Below are 23,584 nucleotides of genomic sequence, written 5' to 3'. Positions count from 1 at the left end.
CAGAACTGTTTATAAAAGCGGAATCAGCGTATAATATGTACCCGGCTCGGACTCTGGAAAACACCGCGAGTAACTCTCTCATTATTCGCAGACTGTCGCTGCAAATTAGTGTTAAGCTCGTGTGTGTGTTTGAGGGACGTGTTTGTTTAGTTTTTGTGGGTAAACTTTAATGTTTATGCGTTTTAGAATTAGGATTAAGGATTTTTTTAAAGTTTTAAATTATTTTAAATTCCCCATATAATATTACCACGAATATATGAATGTTCAATCCGAGAGTCCGGTCCGGTTTAAAGTGATTATATAAATTGTACCAGCATATCGGACTTTGAATTTCGGTTCGAACCTGTCCATAATAATATTATTGTGTGAATCTTTATTTAAAATAATTGCAAACAAACCAAACGCGTATTTTAGTGTGTAATTATGTGATGTACGTTATTTACCATATTTAATTTTAATCGTTGTTTTTCTAATGCTATCGCATCACATTCTTGTTGGAACTAAAGATATTTAGGGATACTGTAAGGTTTTTTTTTGTTATTGCTTAGATGGGTGGACGAGGTCACGAATGGTTACCGGAGCACATAGACAACGTAAGTGCCGCCACACACCTTCAGATATAACCTCCAATATCTCAATTTTTAAAGTACAACGGCTGCCCCACCCTTCGAAGCCCATGGCTTCGGAGGTTGCCATCATTCAAGGACGCTGTTTATTTCTGCCGTGAAGCCGAAGGGTGGGACAGCCGTTGTAACTATACTGAGAACTTAGAACTCATATCTTAAGTGGTGGGTGGCGGCATTTACGTTGTAGATGTCTATGTGCTCCAGTAACCACTTAACACCAGGTGGACTGTGAACTCGTCCGCTCATCAATGCAGTAGAAAATAAAAATAATAATGACACTGCTAGCAGCATAATCATGCCGCTACTTACCCGAAAATATGTTATCTTTGAACATGACGAATACACTTACTATTTTATGAATTTTTAATGGCTTAATGCGAAACAGGCTGTGATATTGTAATCATACTTGGTAGGACATTTGCGCGGCCGGCTTACCAAATTTCAACACAAAGTAATCTCAGGGACCTGGCGACCCCCTATATATCACAAACTTGTGACATTCCCTAGATAATATTTCAAAGGAGACGATGTAGCATGGCGAAATAGTGTAATTAGCCGGTCTACTTCAACGTCGGATTTAAAGATCATTAACAAATACACGGCCTAAATAAATTTGAGTGTAATTGGACATTCTAAATTAAGGCCTTCGTTAATTGGTTATTTATTGTGTTATTAAAATATTTCAGTGTCGTTTTAATTTGTTACTTTAAAGTTTATACTCATACGCAAATACAGATGGAACTTTTCAACGTCAATTATTTATATTTAATAGACAAAGACAAAATAGTTGAGCATCATTTTGTTCTGTATTAGTTAATCGATTTTTAATTTTTTTTTAGTTGTAACTAGTGACCTTCTACAGATTTTCGAAAATCACTATCACCAATAATTCCACAAATAATATTTTTTGCAAGCTCTTTTCTGAACCTTTAAAAGCAGGCTGCTAACCACTGAGAAAATGAATAGCTAAGTATACTAACACTTTACCCTACTTCCTAAAATATTCTTACTACTCGTAAAATATATAAATATTTTTTTTTTCTTTCTTATATATTCGTTCCCTAACCTACCACCACCTACTACCACCTACCCTAACCTACTTGCGTAAACCCTGTCCCGCCGTCTCAATAGCTCCGACTGGGCTCCCACCCGGTCCGGGGTAGGGCGCCGGCTGTGAGCGGCAGGAGTTTTTAGTGAGGTTCAACTCCAACATACCCCACCCGCCGTGCGGATGGGGATCCGGAAATTTTCTCCTGTGGAAAAAAAAAAAAAAAAAAAAAAACCCTAACCTACTACCACCTACTTTTTTTTTCTTTCTTATATATTCGTTCCCTAACTCACAATACGAGATGAAATAATTCTTGCTTGAGTCCGGTGAATTTGTAAAGTTTATTTATAATTTACTAAGAACATACATAAGTAACATATTTTAGTTAAAATTACCATAGTAATTCAGAACACTGATTTCAAAAAATGAAAGTTTTCTCATTAGCTGCCTAGCTAAAATTTATGCTACTGCCCTTGAATCTAAAACTAGTATCAAACATAGATTTAGCTTAAAAAACTCATTAGCACGGTCATTTCAAAATGAAACGTTGTGCAAAAGGTATTTCGCTGTTATTGTAACTAAAATGGATTCAATAAAAAAAATGAATGCAAATAGAATACGTTGACAGAATCCGTAATAAGTACCTGATTCTAATTTTAATAGAATTATACCGAAACGGAAATGAGGAGATCGGACGCGGTGATCGGGAGTCGAAATTGAAAACCTATAATATTATGTGTTGCTGTAATCACAATAACTAGAGGTCCCGCAGTAGTCGAAATTCGACTATAATTAACTGGATTTGTAAGTTTTTACACTATTATGATTGTATTTTATACTTCTATAATTACAAATTTCGCCAAGACTATAAAAAATATTAACCGAGACAAACAATATTTAATCTATTCTCAATTTGACAACAGACGTCAAGAACAAAAGTTTGACAATAAATAGTATGCATGCGTGTGTGCGTCAAATACATGGTAGGTAGTGTGTGTAATGTTTTCTTAATTGATTTAATGTATCTTTTACACATTATTTTAAAAAAATATTAGCATTGTGCACTTCTCTATATTCTCTATAAGTGTGGAAAATTTCATACTCCTACGTCCGCGCAATTTTCGTAAAAAGGGACACAAAGTTTTTGCTTCACGTATTAATATATAGATATTAGAATTTATTTTTATATACTCATTTCAAACCGACATTTAAAAATAACATGGTATTTTTTTTTTTATTGCCCTTGTAGGCAGACAGACGAGCATACGGCCCACCTGATGGTGAGTGGTTACCGTCGCCCATGGACTTCAGCAATGCTAGGGACAGAGCCAAGCCGCTGCCTACCGCTTAATACTCTCCACAAGCCTCGTTTGACGAAGGACATGTCATAGCGCTCGGGAAACACCGTGGAGGGGAGCTGATTCCATAGCCGGATGGTACGTGGCAAAAAAGATCTCTGTAAACGCACTGTGGATGACCGCAGTGGCTCCAGGTAGTATGGATGAACTCTACTCCGGTGGCGGGCAGTGCGATGGTATTTATTAAATATTCGTAAAAAGGTATGAATATTAATTTCTTAGACGAAGAATAAACGTAATTATGAAACGAATAGAGGACTTATAAATTACTTAAGCTTTGATTCACACTTTTAGAATGTTGACATGTATGTTTATGTATATATGCTAATATAGATGACAAAATTGTTCTTTTTTTATTGCTTAGATGGGTGGACGACCTCACAGCCCACGTGGTGTTAAGTGGTTATTGGAGCCCATAGACATTTACAACATAACATGCGCCACTCACCTTCTAAAGTCTCAGTATAGTTACAACATTCCTTCACCGTGGAAGTTAATCCTGAACATTAGTTGAGTACGTATTTCATTACAAAAATTGGTACCCGCCTGGAATTCGAACACCGGATGCTCAACTCGAATTCTATCTGGTAACGATTTACGATATTGTTAAGAACAATAAATGGTTTATTATGAATGCTCTTTGAATGAATGTGAATGCGCTAAAATAACAATAACAATGTATAACAAAATAACAATCAACGTTGGTACATTATTATTATTATTTTTTATTGCTTAGATGGTTGGACGATCTCACAGCCCACCTGGTGTTAAGTGGTTACTGGAACCCATAGACATCCACAACGTAAATGCGCCACCCACCTTGAGAAAAAGTTCTAAGATCTCAAGTATAGTTACAACGACTGCCCCACCTTTCAAACCGAAACGCATTACTGCTTCACGGCAGAAATGGGCAAAGTGGTGGTACCCACCCGCACGGACTCACAAGAGGTACCACCAGTAACAGATTGGGTTTTTGAAAAAATCGATTTTATAAATCCTGTGTCGCTTTTGTACATAATATACGCGACTAAAATAATTTGCTTAGCTATTCAGGAAATTTCTAGAACCGCGTAATCCAAACCCAATTATTTGTTTCGCAGCACGAAGTCGTTGACCCCATTCATCAGCTGATATTTATTTAATAGTTCATTGCGTGTATCTCTCAACTTATAATTGGTAACCATTGATGCAAGTATTCAATTCAGTTTACCATCGAAGGCGGCTTTTAATCATTTTGCATATGGAAATGGAAAATTAATTGAGCTTATTTATCACGGACTCGATTTTAGGAATACAATCGCAAATCCAATCAAATCAACCTCAGTACGAAATCAAGGTATGTTAGCAATAGTCAGCAGCTTGGCTATGCTGATAAGACTAATGTTGCGACACACACCTTGTGACAACGACTGACGATTAGATCAACAAGAGGTCCATCTGTTCACAACGTAATAAAGTACAATCATTTATTTATTTATTTTTTATTTTTATTGCTTGTATGGGTGGACGAGCTCACAGCCCACCTGGTGTTAAGTGGTTACTGGAGCCCATAGACATCTACAACGTAAATGCGCCACCTACCTTGAGATAAATGTTCTAAGATCTCAGTATAGTTACAACGGCTGCCCTACCCTTCAGACCGAAACACACTACTGCTTCATGGCAGAAATAGGCAGGGCAGTGGTACCTACCCGCGCGGACTCACAAGAGGTCCTACCACCAATAAGTTATGTCAACATTTAACGAAAGAAAAACGACATATAAAAGACTGCGAAGTATCAAAACAAGCAACAGATGGCCCTTGACGTTAATATAAAATTAATTATATCAACGAAGTAAAATTAAGGATTCAGTGAAGAGGCGCCTACAAAACGACCTCCCTCCGCTATAATACTTATAAGAATATTTTTCTCCGAAAAAATACCGTTTCCAAATTAAACGAAGCCAATTCCGATACTTTCGATTGTTTTAAGCTATTCACGGCAATTAACTTAATACGGACAAAAGCTACGACGAGGAAACCTACGAAAATAATTGCGCTTTTCACAAAGGTCAGATGCCTTGGCTGTAGAATAAAAACATTTATTACATTAGCATGGTCAAGGGATTTTTTATTTTACATTTGTGTACACAAAAATGTTTATTTATGAGGTCAGCATAGATCTAGACATATTATTATATTTTACTGGGGTAGGACCTCTGTGAGTCCGCGCGGGTAGGTACCACTACCCTGCCTATTTCTGCCGTGAAGCAGTAATGCGTTTCGGTTTGAAGGGTGGGGCAGCCGTTGTAACTATACTGAGACCCTTAGAACTTATATCTCAAAGTGGGTGGCGCATTTACGTAGTAGATGCCTATGGGCTCCAGTAACCACTTAACACCAGACGGGCTATGAGCTCGTCAACCAACCTAAGCAATAAAAAAAAATAAAAAAAACTTGTAACATGAGGTTGACATCTCAATGACGTTTCTATGTATTTGATGTGTGAGCATCCTCACGGCCCATCTACTGTTCAACGCTACCGAATTCCATAGATATCACAACGTGAAACCCATCTTACTCTAAAACCTCCTCTGCAATATCACGATCCCTTAAATTGTGTTCAAATAAATTCAACTATCGCGTGAATATTATAATTACTGTCTGTTTATAACATCGATACCGTTATAATATCAATTGGGTCCATCGTGCCACTTACAATACCTTCTAAGCACAGTCGAGAATCCTCAACCATACGGCTTAGGTGTCAAAAGTGACAATCGAATAACAACTGTGAATAGTCAATGACTAACATGTGTTTTATCCCACACGTATCGCTCAATCTGATTTTATCGTTATAAATTGTAATCAGTCAAACCATTGCCAGTAAAATCTCTTGATTGTTTTTTTTTCTATGAATTACTAACTCCTTTAGTAAGGCAACTAAAATATTAATATAATAGTTGCGTAATATGTGATGACATTTAGAGATGTGGGCACACACGGGTGTCCTGAATGTTTGTAACAAATTAAACAGTAAATTCAACCTTACGACCTTAAGTTTCTAGTTAGGTAGCCGCAGTCACGTTGTAATCTCAGTTTTATGCCGGTTGTCTTATCAATCAAGCTCAAAGGCATAACTGCTTTGCGGCCCAAACAGGAAGGATGGTGATACCTACCGTGCGGGTTCACAAAACGCCCTACCACTAGTAAAGTACGTATTTTGGTTATTTTACCAAAATATTCATTACACTATTCGTATATTTTTTTTATTGCCCTTGTAGGCAGACGAGCATACGGCCCACCTGATGGTGAGTGGTTACCGTCGCCCATGGACTTCAGCAATGCCAGGGGCAGAGCCAAGCCGCTGCCTACCGCTTAATACTCTCCACAAGCCTCGTTTGAAGAAGGACATGTCATAGCGCTCGGGAAACACCGTGGAGGGGAGCTCATTCCATAGCCGGATGGTACGTGGCAAAAAAGACCTCTGGAAACGCACTGTGGATGACCGCAGTGGCTCCAGGTAGTATGGATGAACTCTACTCCGGTGGCGGGAGGTGCGATGGTAAAAACGAGATGCCGGTATCATCTCGAACAATTCCTCAGAGCACTCCCCATGGAACATACGGTACAAAATACGATTTGAGTTGATAGTAATTATGTACAGTTACAACTTACATCATTATGTTTGACATAAGTAATTTAATTTGTAGGTACATTGGTAGGTATTCATTTATTGGTAAGCATATGTTATCTAGATTCCTGACAGCTGCTTGAACGGATTTACTACAAAAGCAATAAAAAGACCGACGCTCGAAGTACACAGACAATATTACCCTGCATTATCTAACAGCATTTTCGTAGATTGTATGATGTATATTTTGGACCGCAAGGACCACTATACTGCTTATTTTTGCCGGCTTTAATAACGCATTTTTAGATCCGTCCTCATGTCTTAAGATTGTGGTATTAAGCTGATGCTATCGATCCTATGACATCTTAACACAAGAGACAACCAGTCCAGTGAAGCTAGAATGGCCTCTCGAGGCTACTGAAGAATAATAGGTAAGGAAAAAAACAAAGTGGGTGGAATTTTATTTGCTCATATAAAGCAGCCAAAATTGCAATTTATTTAATATCATTCCACTGCCCACCCGATTGAGTTGAATCTCTTCACTTGTAGTAATATGTACGTGCTGGATTATTATTTTTTATTCTTTCTTTGGGACTCAAAGATATCTGCGATAAATCACATATGAATCTTTTTTATCAAATGAACGTATTGGATATAAGTAGTTAGGTGTATAAGAGTCCACTTCCAACAGTCAGGAAATAATACACAGATTGCAGTAGTTTACTTAATTTTGTATTGCTTTATTTGAAACTCCATTTTTACAATCTTTTGACATCTGCTCACTACCGAATACACTGATTTCTGTCCCGTTTTTTCAGACTACCGCCTTTTTTATTATGTCACGTCCCCACTACTGTAATTGCTCCCACCAACAGTGTTGCTATTTGGCAATCCGAAAATTGCCTTAACATTAACAAAATTAATTATTTTACAACAAACCTTACATTCGACCGTCCTGACACCATGTATGTCCCCATACATGACCCAGGTGGTAACCTTACATTAGGCCAATATTTACTCAATTAGTCGTCAGGTGTCCCTTCAAAGAAGCGTGCCTTTGTTGGTGCCAAGGAAAATTTAACAGTAAATTACAGATAATAATAAAAAACATAAAAAAAAAAAAAAAAAAAAATTGTGGCACTTGAGATCCAATACATTTTCAGTGAAATAAAATACTTCTTAAAAGCTATACATATCAAAATTCCCTTGAAATAAACAATTTTCAATTGTAAAACTTCCTTCAAACGAGTCAATTCTCAGTTGTGAAACTGCCATGACCAGCCAATTCTCAGTCGTGAAACTGCCATGACCAGTCAATTCTCAGTTAATGTGTGCCTTGAACCAATCAATTCTCAAGGACTTTATGAAATACACAAACCGAATCAATCAATTCTCAGTTGTAGTATTTCCTGTCTTGCCTTGAACCAATCAATTCTCAAGGACTTATGAAATACACAAACTGAACTAATCAATTCTCAGCTGTAGTATTTCCTGTCTTGCTTTGAACTAATCAATTCTCAAGGACTTTATGAAATACACAAACTGAACCAATCAATTCTCAGCTGTAGTATTTCCTGTCTTGCCTTGAACCAATCAATTCTCAAGGGCTTTATAAAATACACAAGCTGAACCAATCGATTCTCAGCTGTAGTATTTATTTCCTGCCTTGTCTTGAACCACTCAATTCTCATTCTGGTCGAGGTGCGAACCGATCAATTCTCGCTCCTGACCTGTAAACAAAGAAAGAATAATTCTGTAGCGTAAGTGCTTCATCAATTCAGTTATATATTTGTATTATTTAATCATTCATTTATTACAAAACAACGTTATGTACAGGTTTATAACAACCCTTCATTATTATTTTCTGATAAATAATGATATCTCAACGATAACGATTACTTTAAATTTACAAATGAATGTATATTATTTTTTGAAGATTTAAAGACAAAAGTTCAGATGACGCGATATGTACCCATGGCTGTATTAAATCAAATTAACAGTATTTTTATGCTTATTTCCCAGTCCCTCAAACTCAGGGACTACTTTATAACGATCTAAAGCTTTTACGATCGGAGATGTACTGACTGACTGAACTTGATTTATAACTAGGTATCTCAAAATATTCTTCAGATACTCTACATAAGATCTTAACTATTTCAGCTGCTCAGTTCTTATACAAATCTAAGTGAGACAGTTCAGACTCCATGCTTAAAAACCGTGAAGTAGCGGAATTTCCATAATGATCGATTAACGAAGAATTATCCAACAGCTGGTTATCACCTAACTTACATAACACTAGCACGAAAGTCATCAATCTCGAGATGAAAAGGTATACTCCTCGAGGACTATATTAGCTTATAACCAGTCTTTCATGATAGTTGGGCTATTGTTTTGAATGTTCTCTATTCTATGTGTGACACGACTCAAAGACAATATCGTTTGTGTGACACGACTCAAAGACAATATCGTTAAGATAAACGTTTTCGGTAAATTTTGCACTAGAGCTTTTAGAGACCGCACCGAATTCGGTTGAGGAACCCCCTTCCTGATTAAAACAGGTTTCCATGTCGCTTACCAGGAATACCACATAGGTTTAACAGAGACAGTTTTTTATAGTAGTACTCATCTATGAGCTCATTAAGCTTGCTTCTTCGTCTCAACATGTCTTCTAAGCACTGGCCATAATTTTTTTCGTGAGGAAACGCGTTTATAATTTATCTTGCCCCTATTGCCGCGTAAGATCGTATTTAAACTCTCGAACCACAACTTGGACAGTCCTTGAAGTTTTTTGTAGTGAAAAGTGTATGGTGGTCCTATCGTCCCAACCATAAACCAACGCACATTCATTAACCTTTTTCAGCCACACATCTATTCGCTGATTTTTAACAGAAGAGTCAAAACTTTAAAGAATATTCTTGTGATCTATATTTTCATTAATCATTGTTGTGTTCTGCGGTAACGGTTGAGATTCGGGACCGTGCTTAATAGACTATTATTTTGACAACATCATTGGTAGAAAAGGAAGGACTACGTGACCTGATATGTGTTGCCCGACGTTCATGGTTGACTATTGCATGCTGCCCATCGTCACTCCGGCGCGCCTCGGTAGCTGCACGAAGCGAGGTCGCACGTGGCCTCTCAGTTGAAGAGAGCCGTGTATTTCTCTCGCATCGCCGTACAGTCTCCCGCTCTTGCTGCAGTTCTTGTTCTAGTCGCTGGATACGTTCATGGTATAGTTCCAGCTCCCAGGCCCGGCTGCACGTGCGAGAGCTGCGGCCGCGAGTGCGAGATCGGCTCGGACCTGCTTCGCCTCTGCGTCCTTTACGGCTGCGCGAGTGTGTCATCAAACGACGATCGTCTATTCATGTTCTGGAACTTGCAGACGTTGCAAAATGTTATTTTAAATTGAACGTGAATAATATGAACAACGTTCAACCTATACTAAAATGGTAGAGAGAGAACAATTGTTTTTCTATAAACTCTCAGTTATCGCACCCATATCAAAATTATTTCACCTACCCCAAACGAAAATATCAATGAAAAGCTTATGCAGCGTTTTATCGACGAACCTACCATGCGAGCAACAATTTGTAGAATGATAACTATGTATATAAATTGTATATAAATTTCGTAACTAGTTATGCTTTATGCATTAAATTCATGGTTGAAGCTCAACAAACATTTGAACGTTGAGTTAAATTGAAACATGTGACATAACCATAACATCAGATACATTTTAGTTCGCAGTTTTTCTGAATTAAAATAGTAGATACGGCAGAAGACGCAGCAATTATTCCGTATAATACTTTATTCCGTGCTAAGCTTTGAAACTACCTTCGTAGTCAGCGCGGTTCTTAATTCATTTTCTCTTTTTTTTTTTGCGAACTAAATAATCGCGGAAAATTAATAAGAAACTCAAGAATGTACTTACGTGAGTCGATCCCACTTCTGAGATATAAGAGTCCACTTCCAACAGTCAGGAAATAATACACAGATTGCAGTAGTTTACTTAATTTTGTATTGCTTTATTTGAAACTCCATTTTTACAATCTTTTGACATCTGCTCACTACCGAATACACTGATTTCTGTCCCGTTTTTTCAGACTACCGCCTTTTTTATTATGTCACGTCCCCACTACTGTAATTGCTCCCACCAACAGTGTTGCTATTTGGCAATCCGAAAATTGCCTTAACATTAACAAAATTAATTATTTTACAACAAACCTTACAGGTGATATTATAGGCGTATTAAGTGTAGAAGTACGCGACACGTTACAAAATTGATACATATTCGAAAGAAATATTAATTTCCTCGCAAATAAATGCATGGTAAACATATAAAAACATTTATTCTAGAGCAAACATCATCATCTAGACAAAACAATCATAAGAAACTCGGCGAGTCCTCAAAAAGTACTTAAACTAAATAAAGACTCAACTATTTCAATTGACGTTACAAAATTCCCAGACAATTTCAATTATCTGATCATCGCAAGCAGACTGAATTCTCAAAACGTTATTCTGGTCAACTTCAATTTGTTACCATCAAGGGCATATTTTTCGTCTAATATTAATGTATTTGAAACTCAATTAAATTGTACAATTTTATGTCAAGATTTCAGTTCAAATATTTCGAATAGTATTATATTGTGATGTTACATCCATAGCATCGAACACAGTAGCGACGCTTTGAAGTTGCGCTAGTTGATAGCAGTATTGAAATTTCGATAGGTACTAGTATTAACGTCTTTTACATCCTACGGCATCCAATAAATTTTTTTTTTTAATAAATATAATTTCTATTTTAAATATTTCCATGAACGAATTACACTGTTGAAAGAATACTCAGAGATAGATTATTCTATGTTAATTAATTAAGGCAGCTAGACATCCGAAAAAGGCTGTCTTCCATCTGCCGGGACTGTGTTATGAGCTTCTTCGGACACATCATGCGGTCTCCCAGATATGAATTAGAGAAGCTCATAATTACGGGTCGCATAGAGGGCAAGCGCGCCGTGGGCAGAACACCAGCCAGATGGTCAGATCTAGCAAGAGAAGCACTTGGTGGTAGTCTGTACCATGCAGTCCATGCCACCCATGATCGAACACGTTGGAAGTACGTCGCATGTGGTCGCGATCCTCAGTAGTGAGGGAACGATATAGAAGAATATGTTAATTAATGTTATCAAATTATTAATGTTATTAATGAGTAATTAGGATCAAACAAATAATTCCTAGTAATAGAGCATATAAATCAGTACCAGTAATATTTATCGGCCAAAGCTGTCAAAGATATCATCTTGAATGGCGAGACAGTTGGTTTTCAATACAATTAACAAACACTACCATTGCGATGTTCATAATCTCTGGTAACCGCTTCATAATTGGTGCCTTCCAACGTTCGTTCGTCTACGCATCTATACATAAAAAAAACATTACAAGATAGCTACTACTTAATACTGTTTTTCGATTGGTTCTTGAACTTTTCGGCAAAAAAGCCGTTATGATAGATTACATCTATTTTTCAATGGAGCTAGGACAAACGAAAAACAAACCATGTCGACAGAAGATACTTTATGATAAAATAGCATTAATTTTGAGGGTTATTACATTTGTTGTAATATTTTTGAGGAATAGATCTGACATTATGATCATCAATTTTTTTCGATTTTTTCGAGTCGTAAATATAACATAATTTTACGCTTTTTAATGTGCTAATAATATGCTTGCTTAATATACCAAAGATCATCAACTAATGAAAATTCGTACCTATCATATGTTGAAACATCGACAGAAACCTTTCCTGCTATGCCATCGAGATTAACAACCATGCTCCGACACTATATTAGGTGCGGTAACGCTTTTCGCCCCATCACTTTATTTGGCCAGCTCATACCCTGGGCGGCGAAGGCTATCTAAGGAGTAACTCTTCACAGAGGGATGAGAAACGGTGAACAAGCCGTGTTCTGACTCGGAAGACTTTATCCCATGATATGCAAACGATGTGAATTGTTCCTTGGCACTAAAGTGACACTAGAAAACTTACGTACATCCGGTTTAGACTTATAAAAGTACAGGTTTCGCTCGCGGAACCCGTACACACATAAACGCACTCACCAAATCATACAATCCCATTTTTGCAATATTTAGCCCCCGCAGCACCGTGGTATTTGAGAAGTGCAGATCTTCACGATAAAGGTCGGAACGTCAAAGGAAATTAGAACCGATATGTAAGTATGAAGACAGCGTCAGAACGCTTTTTTGATAAAGCGACACGATAAACCACTTATCGTGGTCGCCTCTAATTAAATACTCGACAATATTTTTTACTGGTGGTAGGACCTCTTATGAGTCTGCGCGGGTGGGTGCCACCACCCTGCCTATTTCTGCCGTGAAGCAGTAATGCGTTTCGGTTTGAAGGGTGGGGCAGCCGTTGTAACTATACTTGAGACCTTAGAACTTATATCTCAAGGTGAGTGGCGCATTTACGTTCTAGATGTCTATGGGCTCCAGTAACCACTTAACACCAGGTGGGCTGTGAGCTCGTCCACCCATACAAGCAATAAATAAAAATAAATAAAAAAAAACTCAAGCGATCGGGCAGCACACAGCCGCCGTCGCCCTAAGCACGTCATTTCTAATCTTCTTGACCCACTCTCGGTCCTTTCAGGTATTTCAAGCACCAGTCACCGTTGTCGTCGAAATCGTCGGATGCGAGGAAGGGTTCGACGTGTAACTTAACCACCACAACACAACCTACTGAGTTTCAACGGATCTTCTCAGTGATTCGCGATTCCGATCCAGGGATACATTCGGCAAAGTACTAGTCTTAACCACGGCAGATGTTAGTAGGGTATATCAGTCTGAGCCCTGTGAGAGTACTAAAATCCATTTTTATTAATATAGATCCATAGTTGAAACACATAACTGAGTTTAAAAAGACCAGTACTAAATTAATTAATTAATTTTAATATTAAACTTTAACCGCGCACAAAGGTTACACCTTAATTTTTATTTTTCCACGCGATCCTTATATTATCTATTATATGCGAAGTATGGGCAATTCTAACTGCAAAATGCACAATAGTACAATAGCATGCACACTACAACAATACAAAACGTTATTCATTCTGGTGCAATTTATGAACAAGAACTTCTGAAATTGAAAGTCAAAATGCCACAAACAATACCACCAAAAGCGTAAAACCAACTGCGACTTTTGAAAGGAGCCAGCCAACCATGCGAATTTACGGGAAACTCTTGGACAAAACCGACGTAGGTCCTGGAGAGACAAATTCCCGCTTACACGCCGAATAATAACCACCCACAACAATTCCTGAAATTGCAGAGGATTTCACTCCGATTGTACGAGTCGAAGAATGTTGGATGTTCCATTATGATTCGCTTGGTAATTGCGCGTTTTCCAGCAAACCGTCAGTGCCTTGTTACTATAACTGATTAAAAAGGAAATTCGCTACGCCAGTACAAGTAATGTAATTACGACGATCTGTAAAATGCAAGGCGTCAAAAATGGCGTCAACCGTGAACAAACACGACGTAAGCGAGTTCTAATCTGTGCAGGGACAGTCTGTTATGTTTTGTTAGGAGACTTGGGTAGGATAGTGGCTAGTCCCGTATTAAAATTAAATTTTGTGCAGGCTGCGAAGGCGGGTCAGCGCTCGTCCGTTATTGAAGAGAAAATGAAAGGCAAGCGGGTTGCCTCATCGAAATATACCCGGTTCAGTTACTATTATTGCTCATAAAATACATTTACATTAATTTAGTTTCAACTCCCACGTTTATGAACGGACTAAACAGAATTCAGGTTAGGGAATCAATTCTGATGGTATTTATTGTGTTTTGAATTTCGAAGCCGTCGGTTTTCGTTGTCGTTCATCAGAATGATTATTAATTAAAATAACTACGATGAGTCAAATTCAAATTCAAATTCAAAATCATTTATTTCAACTTGGATGTCATCAAAAACACACTTGTTGAATGTCAAAATGTAAAAGAAAATGTTAACTCTACCACCGGTTCCAAAAAAAGCCACAATCCTGAGAAGAACCGGCGAAACAAACTCAGCGGGATTTTTTTTTTTTTGTATTTTCTCAACTATTTTCTTTTTTTTTTAAACAAGAAAACATATTTACAGTATACAAAAAAACAAGTCAAAAAAATACAATTCAAATAAATAATAATAATAATGAAAAATGAAAAGGCCAGGAGCGAACGCCTCATTCCCACGTGGTGCCATCTAGTAAAAAATCCTTAACTTTATAATATGCCTTGTTGCACAAACGTTCCTTGACAGTTTTCTTAAATCTATGAACAGGTAGTAGTTGAACGTTTTGTGGGATCTTGTTGAAAAGCTGTACACCCAGCCCCCTGAAAGAGTTGCTTATTTTCTTAATTCGAGCCGCCGGCAACGCAAGCCTATGTTTGTTCCTAGTGTTCACATTATGCAAATCGCAGACTCTGGGGAATTCTACAATGTTTTTACGCACGTACAATAAATTTTCAAAAATGTATTGGGACGCTAAAGTTAGAATTTTGATTTCCTTAAACTTGTCCCTCAAGGATTCCCTCGGGTGCATATTATAAATAGCACGAATAGCCCTCTTCTGCAGGATGAAAATCGTTTCGACATCGGCAGCATTGCCCCATAGCAAAATGCCATAGGACATAACACTATGAAAATAACTGAAATAAACTAGACGTGCCGTATCTTCATCAGTATACGTTCGTATTTTTTTTACCGCAAACGCTGCAGAACTAAGTCTATTCGCTAACTTGCATATGTGAGGACCCCACTGCAGCCTGGAATCAACTGTTATACCAAGAAAAACTGTCGAATCAACAAGCTCCAGTGTCTCTCCACTTACAATGATATTAGTGTCTACTTGTCTAACATTAGGTGTGGTAAATTTTATACATTTTGTTTTTTTGTTATTTAATAACAGATTATTAACACTAAACCAATGTACCACGCGCGAGATAGCATCATTCACATCGTCATAATCTTCCAATTGTCGTTTAATTTTAAACAATAAGGATGTATCATCAGCGAATAATACGACCTCGTGACGGGTTTCAATAAACTTTGGTAAATCATTGATATACACAAGAAATAAGAAGGGACCCAATATGGAACCCTGAGGAACACCCATATTAAGTAAGACACCGGAAGATCTCTTTCCTTTAACGTCTACCTTTTGGATTCTTCCGGTATAAGTCCAGTATAAGACACGTGCGTTTTTGGAACAAAGTTCCTTATGGGACGATGCGGAGGGGTACCCTAACAGGGAAAAAACGTCCGTAACGTAAGATTTTTATTAGTAAGTTACAGTGTACGACTTAACTTTGTAATAACGTACAAATTAGTAATGCACACAGTGTACGACTTAACTTTGTATTAACGTACAAAAAATAACATATTTTTTTATCATTCATTGACCACGATATCAGAGCGTTCGTTTGCGCAATATACTAACCCTTATGCAAGCAAACATGAATGAAGTATACCACAATTAGCGAATGACCGTGGTTTGTTGCGAAACCTCCAGTTTTATTTTGTTTATACCTCGAATAGAACTTAAAATTAATATTTTTATAATAAGGAACTTCGTTCCTATCCGGTGTCCCACGACACCACACTTTTTTTCCAGATAATCGTATCTGCACAGCCTAATAAAAGAACTGACTATCGTTTTTAATTTGAAACGATGCCAAAAAAGTAAGGATCTCGTGCAAGCGCGGGCGTCGGAACTGCTCTACGGTATGCGATTACTTAACTTTAGTGCGGCTGTGGACCGAATTACATGAAATGGCGCCCAACGTGGGGCTCGGTATAAGCAAATTGTGAGAGAACGAACGCCTTCAAATTGCAAATTCAAGCGGCTCTGGCGCGTTTTGTTCGACTCAGTTCCCGCAATTCCCGCACCTCTACACAGTTCCTTACATTATTTAACGAAGTAGCCGAAAGAGATTTTACAGTATGACTTCGTTAAATGACTCCATAAAATTTCGTCCGGATAGTATTGCAGTGCTTACATTTAAACTACACGGCTTTTTCTTGTTATTTGTATTTGATTGGATTTCGCTGTTACGAAAAACCACTCGTTGTCATTGTTACGAAATAAATAATTACAAAGAACAATCTCTGCCCTAATTTTCTCATTCGAACGAAATATCTCTCACAATTATTTTTCTGGGCATACCTATATCGACGAAAAACAAAAAAAAAAATTACGAAACAAATGTACATATTAAGAACAAACGAGCGACCATTTGGCGTGTAATTTCATCGGACTTTTGTGGGAAGTCGCCCCACCCATTTCGATATTTCGACTGAAAGAATAAATGCCCGCCAATAATTTTAACAAATTCCCTGCCCCGCTCGGCATTATGTTTTGCGACAGAGCAATCTGGGTGGTGATTACGCAACGAAAAAAAAACGCTAAGAACCGCCCTTCTGCGACGTTACATCTTAATGTAGCCACAATATACATAATGGCAAGATATTTAGACAGCGAGTGCTCCTGACTGCTATAGATCAAACGAAGACATTACCACAAAACGCTTGTTAGATACCGACAGCGTAAAATATTCGAAGCGCTATGATATATTTGAGGGATATGGTAATAGTGACTGCGGGACTTCGGGGACTCGTATACTGCGGGGGCCGTCCACGACACGAAAAAAAACATATCGAGATAACAATCTTTTTGTTCTTTATGATATTGAAAGCCACAATGGACAATGCGCATAGAAATCTCGTGGTACAATTTTAAACAAGCATTACAAATCGAGATAATAAGGTCTGAAAGATAAACTATATTCGTAGATGAATCCGGTTCTAGAAAATTCGTCATTAAGTCTACTTCAACGGATTTTTGAGAACATACAAGCCCATTATTGTTAACTATTGCCCGTAAGCTGTTTATTCGTTAAAGTCACGCAAAATTAAGCTAACTTCAACGTTTCATGTACAGATCTTCTATTTCAAAAGAATTGATAGGTAATATTTGTGATTACAATCTAATTATATTATCATAGTGAATTTGGGAAATTGCGCAAGCTTAGGTAAAGCTTAGGCAAGCTTATGTGAAATTTTAGATATAATTTGATGCACAGATACAGGTTATTTAAATACTAGATAACATATTTCTGACAAATTATTATACAAATTTAACTTTTTTTTTTTATTGCTTAGAAGGATGGACGAGCTCACAGCCCACCTGGTGTTAAGTGGTTACTGGAGCCCATAGACATCTACAACGTAAATGCGCCACCCACCTCGAGATATAAGTTCTAAGGTCTCAGTATAGTTACAACGGCTACCCCACCCTTCGAACCGAAACGCATTACTGCTTCACGGCGGAAATAGGCGGGGTGGTGGTACCTACCCGCGCGGACTCACAAGAGGTCCTACCACCAGTAACTATATAAGAACCATAAATTGGACACATCTTCAATAAATTTTCTGAGATTCATCGACAGTTTGATCTGTTGTCAAATCTGTTCGTTTAGTATATTTCAAAAATAATGAAAAATCTTATTATTAAACGATCTATCAGCAGGCATCAAGATAATAATATGTCAAACTTGCATTATTTTGAGAACTACTTAAAAATGTATTTTAGATCTACGAATAAATATAATCATTTATTTGTAGTTTTAGATACAATTTTACTTACTCCTTACGACTTACTGCAAACTCGATCCCATCAAGGCCAAATAATTATTTTAACATGAATACAAGATGTTGTTTACCTGCAAAGATATTAAATAAAAATTAGTTTACAAATCGGAAAGCTGCATTTTCAAAATTAAAAATCATTTAGATTTTTACATATCTATTTATTTGAATATATAGATTTTCAAAAATTGTATTCTTCTTCTGAGTAAATAAAAAAACATCGAATTCTAAGTTTCCCAAATACTAAATATGTATTATACTATTGATGATTCGTCGTTTAAGCAGTTACCGCTAATTGACAGCTAATCGAACCTTTCTCTATCAAAAAAAAATAATGGTACCTTATTCATAGCATAGTATTATATTGATTCATTACGTAATCAATTAATAACTAATAAGATACGGCCTCCACAATATCCTACTCAAATTTAGGATAACAAGACGTCAAGCGTTACGCCCATCATGCAACTGGCCCCCAAAACGTTATACAGACGACCACTTATCCATTGTTCATACGTCCTATTAAATCCAGCGTTAGGATAAAACAATGGATCGGTATCGATGCATGCCAAAGCCTTGTAAAGACCTGCCACGTATCTGACAACAGTGTCGGAGTGTTCACTGAGACTATTCAATAAACTCAACAGAACAACAGCTAATAATCTCCGATATTGTTTAAATCTAATCGATGCGTTGTCTTACTGGGTGCGATGAGCAAACAGGCTGATGGTGCACATGATATATAATGGATGGCCATGGATACATACAGACATGATATGCTGTTGCCCACCTTAAGAGAAGAGGACGATTTTATTGTATGACAACCCATATTCAAGGCAGAATTAAAGCAGATGGTATTATTATCTCATCGTGCTGGCTCAAAATACACCCTACCCCAAAAATAACATTATACATTTTGAGAGTTATATCTATATAAATAAAAATGAATTGCTGTGCTTTAGTCTCGGTAAAATTCGAGAACGGCTGGACCGATTTGGTTAATTTTGATCTTGAAATATTTGTGGAAGTCCAGAAAAGGTTTAAAAGGTAGATAAATATGAAAATGCTCGGAATTAAATAAAACTAACAATTTTGTTTTCCCTTTGATGTGTCCCCCGTCGGACGGATTCCTTTTGTTTATTTTAAGTTTATTCTGGACAAAAGTTTAGGTCTTTTATTTATCGATTGAGGCACTACGAAGTCTGCCGGGTCAGCTAGTTCTTAATATATGACGTTACTATTCCTTCATCGTGGCAATCCGTGTACACGTTTCATATAGCAATTTAGTAAGGATAATTGGTACCTGTCTGCGGGATGGTAACACCGATACCAATACAGTAAAAGCCTTTTATTCGCACTTCCTTCATTCTCGTTTTCGCTATTAGTGGATAAAAAAATGCGACTCAATTCTTATATTCGTGGCCAAAGATTTCTTCATTCGGGGATTTAATCGTTATATCGGTACATATATAATGATAAAAAAAAAGTGTGGCACTCGGGAACTGCGGGTAAAGCTATTGCATAGCATTTTTTATCAACTTATGCAATTATAATTAGACAATGATAATTTAATATTAAAACAATAATAAAACAAAACATTAACTGTCTCCTTCACACTCATAAGCTAGACCGCGCGAGAGAGAGATGGGCAGACTTTTCATGATGCGCATGCAGTGTAACGTCACGCCACGCGCTTATTCACAAACACTAAACAAGCGTAACGTGTGAATGTGTTGATCGCGAGCTACATAGTAGACGTAGTGGGGGTGTCAGGTTATTTTTGTTACGGAATTTCTTGATTCAGTCGCCGCGCCCAAAGCCCGCGATAAAATCTATGCAATAGCTTAAAAGGATTCCAATATGTAAGTAGTTATCCTTGGTAAACGCGCTTTTCCATATTCAAGGTTTCTGTATTCGCGGCAATTTTACGGAATATATACATTGCGAATAAAAAGGTTTTACTATACACCGGGCGTCTTATGATTTGGCGGTTTAAAAAAAATATAATTAACATATAAATGCTATGATACTTTAGTAAAAATAATAAATACGATGGGTACAAAAAAAACTTTTTAGAAGTTCGACTGTAATAAATTTCTTCATATACGAAGAGTTTCCGCAATTCTCATATAAATTTTCCTTGTACGTTTATGGCCTGAACAGCATTTCCTCATTACAATATTACATTATTATTTCCAGCGTATCATTAAAACTTTTCACTAAATCCGTTGTGGCGCCGTTTTCGTATGATTGATGAATATTATTAATGAAACTTGTGAACAGGGTCAATTCTGCCACTAACTAATGTTGCTTTGGCATGCCGGCGTATATCAATAAATTGCATGCTATCATCATACGTAACAGAAAGTAGACAAAATGAGAAAGTCCTATTAACTGATGGATTTCGAATGGAATGACATATTTAGTCATTTGTTATCATTATTTTCATCGGAATAATTCTTACATTATTCTAAATTTATGAATTATTATTCAGAGATTTTACCCTCGCCGCTAGTTGCCAACAAGCCAGCTATGAACAATTTCAGGGCAACGATTTAGAAAGAATAACCTTCCATTTCTGTACATGCATCTACAGTCTCTAAGTTTAGCTTACTTCAATTTAAAAAAGCAATACCATAAATCAACCTACAATATCTTTCAAACGTAGCATCACAGTACTCCAGCAGCAATATTAAGTGTACCTACGCTATACTAAAATTGTAAAATCGAACACAGAAAGACTATAGCGTTTAACAAATTAATTTAAGTATACCGGTGCATTTACGAGAGAAATGAAGCCGCTTTAAGATTTTCTTGTAGAACTATTCGAACAGAGAGCCAACTATTCGGATTAAGGCGCTAGCCTACGTCTCGGAGCTCTCGACTACGACAGTACAAATTCTATTAACTATTTCGATTCGTATAGTTGTGCTACGAAAGTATTTTTGTACTACATTTTCATAAAGAATTCGAAACTACTAAAATAATACTTACTTGGTTTACTGATTTGCAAATTTAACTGTACTATGTTTCAACCAAATCTAAAGTCTTACGTCATATGTGGGCTACGAAAAAAATAATATTCATGTTTATATTTAGATTTCTAGATGTAGATAGTGACACGAATCCAGAAGAAATGAGAGCTAGGCGGGCCGTAGGTTTTCTGCCCGACTATTCCAATAAGACTAACCTATTTCTATACCTAAAACTTAATTGTTTGTTTTCGAAAGAACATTATTTTCTTCGAAATAGCTAATCTGAATCAAAAAAATTAAGAAATACAGACGTTTCAAAGTCGAACTAAATATTATCCATATTTTCACTTTAACAATTAGTAAATGGAAATTTTCGTTGAAATCCTAATTCGAACAGAGTCCCGACCAATTCTACCGAGATGTCTTACGAGATATTATAATTACAGTCAGTTTCCAAGTCCCTAGATATTGTTTGAAGAGCTAAATAAACTTCACAAAGTGAAGCCCCCAAGCGGATCGAATTACGACGAGAGGCCTTATGTAAAATTTCTCACATGCTACAATTAATCTTTCTTAATCTAAACTTCGGTACGGTTTATAGGCCGAGGCAGGGCTATACAGACACATGGCTAGTTGCCAACGAAGCCTCCAACCAACGATCTATAATTCCGACCGTTTCAGCTACACACCGAGTAGATCTTGCGTTAACAAATTGTTGACGAGACAACCGAAGAACGTTGTTTATGAGTTGTTTGTGAGAACGTTTCCAAAACTGTTATCTTTGATGCTCATATTTTTGGCTGACGCGATACGCTGCGGTATCAGATCGAGAGCTCGGGTGCGGGTTATTTTAAATCGACAGCATTTCGTTAAACCGTACGAACACATTCTATTTATATTTAAATTTTTATGCGCTAATAAAAAAATCGTCTTTACAACGTCAAGTAAACGAGAGTTTTTAATCTTAATAAAACAACGAACTTTTGAAATTATATAATATAAAGTTCTTTCTAAAAGCTCATTTTTGTGATATGTGCTTTTTCTCTACTATTACAAGACTCGTGTTTTGAAGTGTATACTTTATAAATATAAATATATATATGTCGTGGATAACGACTTTTAGTAATATTAAGACGGTGGTTTTGATTATTATTTTAAATGATGAAACGTTGTTTTGATAAATATCACAAAATGAAGGGTAGACTCCGTAACGCCACAGTATAAAATGGCGGTACGTGGACAGAGTCGTGGCATTCGTGTCAGACAGTGATTCCGTCCGTCTCAGCAGTGAGTCTCTGACAGTCAGTCAGTCAGTCAGTCGGTCTGTCGGTATGTGCAACGAAACTGTCGGTTTATCCTGTCATTGTGAAAGTTGTGTGTATTGAGTTTCAATAATTATTATTGAAAAGTTTTATTGACTAAACTGAGTTCAATCGAATACGAGTGATGACGAAACTACCGCTCAGCCATCCCTGACGTGTGCCAACATATATATATTTTTTTTCTGTGCGTGTTTTTGTCACTGAATTCCTAAACGGCTGGACCGATTTTAATGAAGTTTTCTGTGTACCTTCAGGTGGATTCGAGAATGGTTTATATTTACAAATCAGACTGCGTTGCAGTCGGTATCTAGGTTATTTTCTATAATTTCAACTAATCTATCTTTCCTAGAAATAATTTATATGGCAAAACAACGTTTGCCGGGCCAGCTAGTTATAAATATAAAGTTCTTTCTAAAATCTCATTTTTGTGATATCTGCTTCTTCTCTACTTTTACAAGACTCGTGTTTTGACAGTATATGTGTATACTTGAACACATTCGAAAACTCAAATAAAATCAGTGGGATATCGACACATTGCCGTTAGAAATGGCACGGTATTATTCTGAAATCGTCACTCCCACGGTGAAAATTGATCTCGGCGCGGGACGCCGTATGAAATATTGAATCGATATTAGTACATGAGAATGCAATTCGGTTCGTTTTTTGTAAATTATGGAATGTTTTGCGCTTTTACGTTCTAGAGGGTAGCTCCTTTGATGATCGATCTAGAGTTTTAGATTGTTTCAGACCCACATAAAATTTATATATATATACCTAGTCAGGTCATAAATTCTGTCACATGTTTAATGTAAAATAATTGAAACAAGTTTATTCATTATGTAACCATTCATATACCAAAATGAACTTAACAAAACATAGATTCTTATGACACTAAAGTTTATTCAAAATTACCTCCGTGATTTTGAATACAGGCCTTCAA

At 36.9% G+C, this 23,584-nt stretch overlaps 1 protein-coding gene and 1 pseudogene across 5 annotated transcripts in view; both read right to left on the bottom strand.

The window, feature by feature from the left end:
* Sema1a (semaphorin 1a) overlaps nt 1-23,584 on the bottom strand; it is a 461,552-nt gene that overhangs the window by 290,647 nt on the left and 147,321 nt on the right. The gene's annotated exons all lie outside the window — the stretch shown is intronic.
* On the bottom strand, nt 9,038-10,881 carry LOC149500849 (uncharacterized; annotated as a pseudogene). The gene is made up of 2 exons (XR_016324650.1): nt 10,578-10,881; nt 9,038-10,021 (listed from the first exon to the last, which is right to left on the bottom strand). The product of XR_016324650.1 is annotated as an uncharacterized LOC149500849 (transcript).

This window comes from Bombyx mandarina, chromosome 19 (genome assembly GCF_030267445.1).
Source record: "Bombyx mandarina strain Sakado chromosome 19, ASM3026744v2".
In the NCBI taxonomy this organism is placed as follows: domain Eukaryota; kingdom Metazoa; phylum Arthropoda; class Insecta; order Lepidoptera; family Bombycidae; genus Bombyx; species Bombyx mandarina.
The sequence above is the reverse complement of the archived record's forward strand: the minus strand, read 5'-3'. Positions and strand labels throughout refer to the sequence as shown.